The sequence below is a fragment of the Gymnodraco acuticeps genome, unplaced genomic scaffold (genome assembly GCF_902827175.1).
Source record: "Gymnodraco acuticeps unplaced genomic scaffold, fGymAcu1.1, whole genome shotgun sequence".
Lineage (NCBI taxonomy): Eukaryota > Metazoa > Chordata > Actinopteri > Perciformes > Bathydraconidae > Gymnodraco > Gymnodraco acuticeps.
This window is the reverse complement of record NW_022990042.1, coordinates 1,914,678-1,925,423: the sequence shown is the minus strand read 5'-3', so window position 1 is coordinate 1,925,423 and position 10,746 is coordinate 1,914,678.

Genomic DNA, 10,746 nt, shown 5'->3' with positions numbered 1-10,746 from the left:
AGTTAATGTTTTTAGTTCAGTCTTGTATTCTGTTTTATTTTGTAGTAACCTTTCCTTCTTGTTGCAGATTACCTCACTTCCTCCCTTGTGTGTTTTTCCCTCTACTGTGATTGTCGACTCCGCCCTAATTGTCTGCACCTGTTCCCCCTTAGCCTGCCTATATATAGATTCTGTCTCCCTTGTCTTGTTGCCAGTTTGTTTCGTCCCATGTGCCTGACTGCCAGCGTGAAGTCCACGTTTTTTTCTGCTAAGAGCTAAGAACCCAGTTTTGGAATTTACTTTATCCTTTGCATTTTTTGTAGATGTTAACCTTTTCCTCGTAAGAGTGTTTTTTGTTACATTGACCTGTTAACTCTACGGAGAGCTCACAGTGCCACTTTTTTCAGTAAAGACTTTCTTTTGTACTTTGTTTGTTGAGTCGTGCTTTTGGGTTCATACTGGTTTGCCTAGCCGTGACAGTATTAGCTTTAATATAGGAGGATCAGAAGTGTATCATATTGTCAAACATCCTACTCTTAATTTTGTTTTTAAAAACAGGGGAAACATTAACCAGAGGAACTGCCTAATGAAAAAAGTTTGAGTAGACCCCACAAACTATGAGCATTTATCAAAGAAGCATGTGTGTTTCCACTTTAATATTAAGTGTGGGAGTGTATTATGGCTGACAGATTGTCATTAATCTCCCCTCCTAGTGAGCCGATGGCATCGTATCCCCAAATGGTTCTGGGTATTGCTTGACACAACTTCTATTCCCGCCCAGTCCGTGTGTTTACCATGCTGCGTGTGTGTGGTCTCTTAATGTGATATCTCCACCGGCTTTGCAGAAACAGCACGACAGGCTGCCAGCACAGCAGCAATCACTTTGATTTTTCCACTGAAGAATGAATCACTCTCCAATGAACATTTAGTGACCCACGGCTTAAAGGCCAAGATTAGCCTTAGCAACCGACGCTCTCTGGGGTCTATAATCGATGCTGAGGACAGAACCTGCTGTGTACCTGATTGCTCTCTCCCCTCGGGGTCCTATCTATGCCACAGCATGCAACAGGCAACCAGTAACCAAAACAAATTAGATGTGCTCCCAAAGAAGACCACCGGATTAGTTAGATGAGATGACTATCACACACTCTCATGTAATCATGCTAATCCTGAAGCTACCACCAGCTGCTTGTTAGCTTAGTTTAGCTGAGTGTAAAGAATAGAAATGGGGAAAGAAGACCACCGGATATTATTAGAATAATTTCATAGGAATGAATTTATTTATTTATTTATTTACTCTCTTAGATTAGTAAAATGAGATGACTATAACACCATCTCATGTAATTATGCTAATCTTGAAGCTACCACCAGATGTAACTGGGTGAAAACTAAAGTGTAAAAAGTACTTTTCTTTCTTTATGTTTCTCAGAATTTGTAAAACATAAAAAACAAAAAATCACTTTGGGATTTCTTTTAGCAATGAAAGGTGATTTACAAATAAAATTTATTATTATTATTATTATTATAAAAAACGAATATCTAAATGACAATAACAAAAATACTGGGATGAGATGCAGAGTCTACACTGAGTACAGTTACCTCAAAGTTCTGTGCACTATTATCTCTCAACAAAAATGTGTGGAAGCCTATTCCGTCCTAATTTCAACAATTTCATTTTTCTATAAAAGCTTTAAGCATACATTTTCCTAACTCATTTGACTATCCTTAGTGGAAATGGAAGTATATTCATTTGTAATCTTCTTTTCCTCCTCCTTTATTGTGTGAGTGTCTGTGCTTATGTATGCAAAGGTCAATGGTACATTGAACATACAGTATGATGTTATCCCTGGTGTTCTTTCCGGTGGACTTTCTCCTCTAACGCTCAGCAAAAGTGATAATTTGACATTTTGGCAAATGTCCAAAAAATAATGCCATCAAACTTCCATTATTTTCTGGAAGATGTATTTTTAATGTATTAAGTTCTTTTTTTACCTTCTTTTTATTACTGTTTGTGCACACTTTTAAGAGACACACACTTGATGGCTTGCCTGAGGGAAACGGGGGTGGATGGAACACTTTGGCCACTTTCAGAATGAAATAACAGCAGCAGTGCGCTCACAGCTTCCTGTTGTCTTCTATCTGTCATTTTCTGTTTGTTCTCTGGGTGACACTCACATGTTCTTCGTAAATCAGATCAGACAGGAACACAGAGAACACACTGTGCTTTAAAACTAATTGCAATTTATGTTTTTTGTCTATGGACTTCTTTTCATTAGCAGCAACCTTGCCTGCTTTAAAGCCCACTTTATGACCAATAATTCCTTTTTCAATGCAGGACTTTATGAAAGGGATTGATTTAGACATTAATGTATGCTACATTTAATGTTGTCTTCAAGAACTAATGTGTTACATGTACGCTGAAAAGATGAACACATCAAGTTGAAATTGCAATTTGTTTTAAAATGTTGCATTTCACTGATAATTGTCTTGAACTATCCCTCTCTGGCATTTTCCAGGGGGGTAATGCAATGGAAGCTAATGCTGTCGGTCAGGCTAAATAATTGCACCACTATAAACCACATTGCCTGGTTACCCGTTTGGGATGCAACATATTTTTAACCTCAGAACAACACAGTTATAGTCATTTTAGTTGTCTCAGATATTTTCATTTATTTAATAAATTAACTTTTTATAACCAGTTGTGACATTGTGATATTTTTGTATTTTTGTATTGTTTTCAGAGAACACTTTTTAGTACTTTGCCAGGTTTCTATTGTTCTGTCTGTCGGTGTGTCTGTCTGTCAAATAAATGTTCATACATTTTGATATGTTGTTTAAAATAAGTTTGTTAAAAACCAAGGTGATGGAGTAAATTATTAGATTTAATAGTTTTTTCTTCAATTTCAAAAACCATAATCCAGGAGGAGTGCGTGCATGTACAGCATTCAAGTACGGATTATTGTCATAAACAAATAAAATTGCAAAATGCTACAATATGCTAATAATAATAATAATCATATTTCCAGTGCTTAATCTTGCTTTTGAGACCTTGTTTTTGTTCGAAATGTATATCTTTTATAATAGATACACGTAGGCCTTCAACTAATGGATTTTAGATTTACTTATCAAATTTAAAATGTGCCATTCCCCTTTATTACCATTCATGTTTCTCCTAACTCCCTCTGTCGGCCTGCATGGTGAAGGTAGAAAAACACTTTTCCTACAGTCCACACAATTGCTCTGCACTTTTCACAGAGAGCCTCAAGGTTGTCCCTACTTAAAGCCTACGTCAGTAACTCGTTTTTTGCAGTTGTGCTTCTCTCCCAACCCCCTCTGGCATTGAAGGGAAACGGTAATATGGTGGAAACTGTACATCGTTGCTGATGGAAACCATTGATGTAAAGATAAGCAGGAGTAAAATGTGGAGTAAACCAACATACATCCAAAAGAAAGAGGATTTTGATTAAATACAGAAAGATATCGATTATCAACCACTAATCAATCACAGGTGAGATTCCCTCTGTTTACTGTTAAATGCAGCCTGCTGTGTATATAAAATTACCCACACACCACTCCTGTTCTAATCCTTTTCACTTGTGAATCTGGTGTGAGGGGTGGGTTTGGGTTAGGGTAATGTTGTGAATCGAGTGGCCTGTGTTCGTCATCCATAACATACGCCTGCCCATACCATAACCCCACCACCACCATGGGCCACTCGATTCACAACATTACCCTAACCCTACCCCTCACACCAGATACTGACTGGTTTTCAGACCCCCCAATAAAGCAAAACTGCACGTTTCAGAGTGGCCTTTTATTGTGGCCAGCCTAAGGCACACCTGTGCAATAATCATGCTGTCTAATCAGCATCTTGATATGCCACACCTGTGAGGTGGGATGGATTATCTCGGCAAAGGAGAAGTGCTCACTATCACAGATTTTATTCAGATTTGTGAACAATATTTGAGAGAAATGGTTATTTTGTGTATATAGAAAATGTTTTAGATCTTTGAGTTCATCTCATGAAAAATGGGAGCAAAAACAAAAGTGTTGCGTTTATATTTTTGTTCAGTGTACATGCAGTACTGCATGTGTCGTATGAGAACAGCCTGGCTAGAGTAACTGGAAACATGGTGTGCAGAGGTTTTAACTGACAGTTTGAAGTTACATTGGGTTTAAAATAGTACCCCCAGGACCCCATCCAGACTGGAGTGTCATATCATATCCACATACTGCCGAGAAATGACATGATCCCATGCTGGCTCCCAACAAGTGTACCCTGATCTTTTTTTAACATCTCTACTGTGTTTTTCCTGCATGCCAACCATAACAGCAAATATTCAGTAATTCAGATAATAGGCTCATTAAGCCAGCTAACAATAGTGACAGTGTGCATTTAGATATCATTTCTGACTTTCCATGTCACATGATCAGAACCATGTGTCTGCCACGTGGAGGGTTTGCTGTATTTGTTTAAAGCTCAATGAGAAACTATGCTGGATGGGGGTATATGAGGACAGATTGAGTAACACCACCACCACCATGTTTTTGTTTTTATGAACACCAGACAGCACATGTGGATGTGAGTACATCTGTCAATTTCAATAAACACCATTTATTAGATCATTTGCATTAACAAAGTTAAAATGCAACAATTAATTGGATAAGTGGTTGCCAGGAATTGTTCATTTAACAGGGATTACACATGGACTACTTTTGTCTTGGTACTCATGGCACACTTTCATTGTTGTTCAATCAAAAAAGAAAAGAAAGGAGCAATGGAAAATCCCCAAAGGGCAAAGTCCAAACTGAGAGAAACAGAGCAGAAAAAATAATGCAGGTAATAAACAAATGTCATGCTAACCATATTTAACATTTTACCCTATTTAAAATATTTTAAGAGGAAACACACTTATATCATGTTTTTCAGGAAAATATTTAATATGGCACTATAACACTATTGGAATCACTGTTGTAAAACCAAAGCTGTGGTAAATAAAGTGTTGCATATTTAGTTTTGGGGCCCTGGAGGGAAACAATACTGACGTTTTTACATTTACATTTAACGGATTTGTACACGTAACATCTTGACGAAATACGACTCCAGAGACCCTGATGAATATGTTTCTTGAAGTAGGGTGTGGCATTACTCAGCAAAGCAGACTGTGAAGGCTCTTGAATTCAATTGGCTTATATTTTCCTTCAGATGGGAGGAGGCAGCAAGCCAGAGCAGCGACGCCTGGCAAGTTCTTTGTGTTTATAAATCACTGACGTCCACATCTTGGCCAAGCTGCTCTGGATATTTTGGAAACTTCTGCCAAGGATCCAAAAATCTGCATCTGCGAGAGTGAGGGAGAATTGGAAAACACTCACGAGATACGAGGAGGCAGAATCTTTAGAGAAGTTTTATGTTGCAGTTGAAAGTGGAGAGAGTGGGTCGGCTGCTGGTGGAAAAAGTGAATACTTGTGTGAATGGCCTTGAGGTTGTTGCTGAGTTAAAGGAAGATGTTAGCAACAGAGAGAAATGCTTTCTTTTGTAATCATGTTAAAGTGAGAGTTTTGAGATTGCATGTGAGTATCTCCTTTGAGGTTTGCTATATATGTACGGTATATAAGAATAATGTCAACAAGATATTTACTTTTATTGTGTAGTATCACTAAACTTGATCATGCCTAACATAACATGGCATTCAAATGGTGGCATTCAATAATGTGAATGCCTTACATTCACATGTGTTATTGTGGAATGGAGAGATATTTAAAGCACTGTCTGAGTTTCATCCTGACAAATATGGAGGAGGAGACTCTGGTTTCCTTGGAAACGCTCATGTGTTTCGTACGGAAAGTGATGCAGGTGTTGGAGGAGGTCAGCACAAGTGTTAATAAACTGAGAGCTAGACTGTTAGCTGCAATGGGAGATGATTGCATTACTGTAGTTTGACAATCTTTTTGTGAAATTATTGAGAAAATGCCCATAAAGACAACAACAAAAACATACACACACGCACACACAAAACAGATTAAGACTTTATTGAATGAAGAATTCAAGCTCATTGCATTGGTTGAGTATGGAGTCAGATTTGGGTCAATATTCTAGCGCACAAAACAAGCTACTCACAAGCGGAAAATGAAATGACCCTCGCGCGCAGATTAAACCCCCGCGAGCGAGAGAGACAGCCCTCTAGCTCGCTCGCGGGAGTGTCAGCCTCACTCACTCGCGGAGTCTGTCTGCGTGCGCGTGAAAAGTTTCTGACACTTTGGGGCGGAGCCACTGGACTTTGATTGACAGTTGCAAGGAAGCCCGGAGTTGCCAGGTTTGATAAATGCCTGAACTACCAAGAGCCGAGGAGTGACAGCTGCAAGATTAGCTGTACACTTTATGAATATAATAGTTTTTTATGGACAACTTTACCATTCAATCTCGTCCAACTGATTTTGCAGCTGTCACTCCTCGGCTCTTGGTAGTTCCAACCCAGTCTCACCAAAAAACGTGTAATAACTACGTTGGTCCACAACGTAGGACGTAGTATTTATACAAATACGCCTCTGAAATTGTAAGATCCCTAGGTTTTTTTCACCATTCATTCCAATGGTGGGCGTCTATGTCACGTGATCTTTACATTTCTCCCTGCAGAAAAAAAAACATGGCCGAACTTCGTTTTATTCTCGGTGTAAAATGCCTATTTTAAAGTTAGTTTGGCCATTAAAATGCGTTTTGATGTCATTTGATGCGAGAAATATGAGTTGTTATTTCAGATTATGTGTGCAGTGGATGTACATGATCTTTAGTTTGCTAGTTATTACGAAGATTACTTCAGGAAATTGTGTCTATACAACGTTTCCATTGTTACCAAGGTGGTTGCTAGGGATGCTGCTATCGATATTATTTCTGTTATGTTGTGTAACTGTTTAATGGTGTTATCTTTATTGCTACCCCCTGCCCCGTCAATGTATAGTGTTGGTCCACAGCACAAACGTATTAGTTTAACAAAATCTGCATCTAAAATTGTGGCATAGATACGTTATTTTCCCCTGTGCAATTCTCCATGTACTCAACAATAACACATAATTATCCTTGTGTTTATTTATTTGTTTGATTAATAAACACAAGTTGGAGTCCGTCAGGACCGAGGGTCGGAGCAGCTCATTTGCTTTACAGAATATTACACCCGGAAGTAAGTATTCTCTCCGCTTCGCTTGACAAACCCTGTGATAGTCCTCAAGCTCTGTGATTGGAGAGTGTGCCGAGCGTCGAACAGCACTTGAAATGGGATGGAACCATGGCAGACTGTCCAAAACTGGATTTGAACGGGTCCACCCCATCCCCCCCTCCCCCACCCCGTCCCCAGAACTACACATGCTGGCTATTGTGTTTCGCAACATATTCTTTATGGCACGTCTCTACTGGGAGTTGTAGTTTTAAAAGACGTTTTCGTATTTCCCATAATAAGAAGTTGCCACTTGCCAGTATTAAACTGTGTACATCCCTGGAGGTTTAGGGGATAGGAAACACTCAAATTTAAAACGTATAATTAATAAATGGGTGAAAATGGCTTGTGCCCATAATGGGCAGCATTAATATATATATACACACATGCCAGCTAAGGTCAGAAGAGCTTTATTTAACAGCTGGTCTTATGTTTGTGACCCCTGTTGTTAATTGATAACATTACATTACATTCATTGATAAGCCTGAAACATGCACTTGTCAAGGTTCAGAGGCACATTTTGCAAATATGGCAGTAGCCATCGATCATCTTAAGATAAGATATACTTTATTGATCCCAAGTTGGAAACAGCATGTGTAACAGTTGTAAATATGCAGTGGTGTTTATTTGTAAATCATTTAGTATAATCACACAAATTCTGTGTTTTATATTTAATAATTCTGTGTTCTTTATTTATTGATTGTTCAATACCTGACAAGGCCGGAGATGAAAACCTTTGGTCGCAGGTTCCTCAACAGTGCATTACAAGACATCTATCAATATGTGTGTATACCTCCACCATTAAACTGTCGTATTCTGCACATTTCTTATACTATCTACATACATCTTATAAGAGTATAATACATATGTATAATATCAGTTCAAATAAGTGCTTCAACATAGTTAACATTGCTGGAGGTATACACAAAGTTTTTCATTAATTGCATAACTACACCGTAGTTGTGTATATGATATGTCAATAAACCTTAGAAAATCTTCAAATCTTGAAAGGGATGTGCAAAATAGTCATTATATATAGTCTTTAATTAACTATTAGTAGAGAATAACGAGTAATGAATTTACTTTATAGGGATCCTATTAATATCTAATAATAAAAATAATGAAATTCAATAACATGCTTTAACCACTAGGTGTCCCTTTATATCAGCTGTGCACCTTTATGGTGTAAATACAGCCTATCTACCAATTGGATCAAATATAAAAGTCAGCCGAATTAGTGTTGATACTGCAAGGAGACGTATTGTGTGAAAAGAAATGTAAGATGTTGTTTAATTGCTGATATATTTATGATCCACGTCACGTTTTCAGTGTTGGCGGCAGTTCCTCATGTTTGTCTCGAAGTCTTCTCATCAGGGCTCTATAAATAGAGAACTACGGCAGATATGTAATATTTAATGCAGCCGAACCGTGTATTACAATGCCGTTATGTGATGACTTTCAACGAGAAAAGCAAGCACACTCGGAATAAAGTGTTTTCGGTCTGTTTCCGGTATTTGTTAATGACGATGTGAGACTGGAATTGCACAGGGGAACTATGCCACAATTTTAGATGCAGATTTTGTTAAACTAATACGTTTGCGCTGTGGAAGGGGGTAGCAATAAAGATAACACCATTAAACAGTTACACAACATAACAGAAATAATATCGATAGCAGCGTCCCTAGCAACCACCTTGGTAACAATGAAAACGTTGTATAGACACAATTTCCTGAAGTAATCTTCGTAATAACTAGCAAACTAAAGATCATGTACATCCACTGCACACATAATCTGAAATAACAACTCGTATTTCTCGCATCAAATGACATCAAAAGGCATTTTAATGGCCAAACTAACTTTAAAATAGGCATTTTACACCGAGAATAAAACGAAGTTCGGCCACGTAGGGATCCTACAATTTCAGAGGCGTTTTTGTAGAAATACTACGTCCTACGTTGTGGACCAACGTAGTTATTACACGTTTTTTTAATGAGACTGGGTTAGTAGTTCAGGCATTCTTTCACACAGTGACGTCACGAGCTACCTACAATGCAACGCGCGCCATATATATATATATAAATACGCCATTTTCCTGGAGGTGCTAATATCATGGAGGTGCTAATATAAACAGCTAGGTAACGTAGCCAGGCAGAGCGCACTAGGTTTTTTTTCTGAATTAACGACCGAAAAAATCGCTGCATGTCTTCGGATTACATCTCTGGACTTGAGGGGTGTGCTCTAGGTCGGTACCAGCGTAAACTAGAGCTGTGTGGGTTGTTGGATTGCCCTTACAGACTGCCTGCAGATGTATGGAAAAACGACTCTCGAAAGTGGCCTTCGGTCGATTTTGGCAGCATCTACGTCTATCTTCTGGAAACACCAGGTGAATACCCCACTTGTCACAATAATATTATCATGCCAATGCATATATGTGGTATTTTAGAGTTGACTAGATATTGATTAAGGCAATAGACTATGATATTCTGCTTGCACCTTGTGTGAAATGGCGGATACCGGAAGTACGGTGTCGCCCTCGGCCCAAAATCCGTATGTGTGTGTGAAAGAATTTATCAAACCTGGCAACTCCGGGCTTCCTTGCAGCTGTCAATCAAAGTCCAGTGGCTCCGCCCCAAAGTGTCAGAAACTTTTCACGCGCGCGTCAGACTTCGCGAGGGAGTGAGGCTGACACTCCCGCGAGCGAACAAGAGGGCTGTCTCTCTCGCGAGTGAGCGCATAGCCGCTCGCGGGGGTTTAATCTGTGTGCGAGGGTCATTGCATGCGCGTGTAAAAGCACATTTTCCGCTCGTGAGTAGCTTGTTTTGTGCGCTAGAATATTGACCCAAATCTGACTCCATATTGAGCTTCAAGCATCATCATGCCTGTGTCGTGTGTGTGTGTGTGTGTGTGTGTGTGCGTGCGTGTGTGTGTGTGCGCGCGCGTGCGTGTATCAATCAAGATTGTCAAACTACAGCAATGCAACCTTAGTTTTAGGCCAGTAAAGCTACTTAGATTAAGCAGATCAGCATAATTTGTAAATAATTGGTAACACTTTATATTAAGGTACACAAATTAACCATCAACTAGTTGTTAATTAACATACATATTAGCAGTATATTGGCTCTTTATTAGTCATTATAAAACACTTATTAATGCCTTATTCTACATGACCATATTCTACAAGTAATAAGCTATTAGTTGAGAGTTTTTCCTCAATAACACTCTAATTAGTGCTTATTTATTGCAAGTAAGGAAGTTGTTGTACATGAGTTTGGGTCTCTGCTCAATATGGGCCTAATAAGGCAGTAGTACCACAAGAATAGTAATTCTCCCATAATAACACTTAACAAATATGATCTCTTCTTATGTAACAAGACATGAAACTATAAGTGTTAATTGTGTCTAAGTAACTCAAAATGAGGTATTTATATCTAAGAATATGTTTTGGGGTATTGACAATTCAGCTACCAATAGCAAGGTGATATTGACCTGTATGTTTCATATTTGCACATTTATATATTTGTAAAATATGTACTGAAGGTTAGACAGGAAACCGGGTACA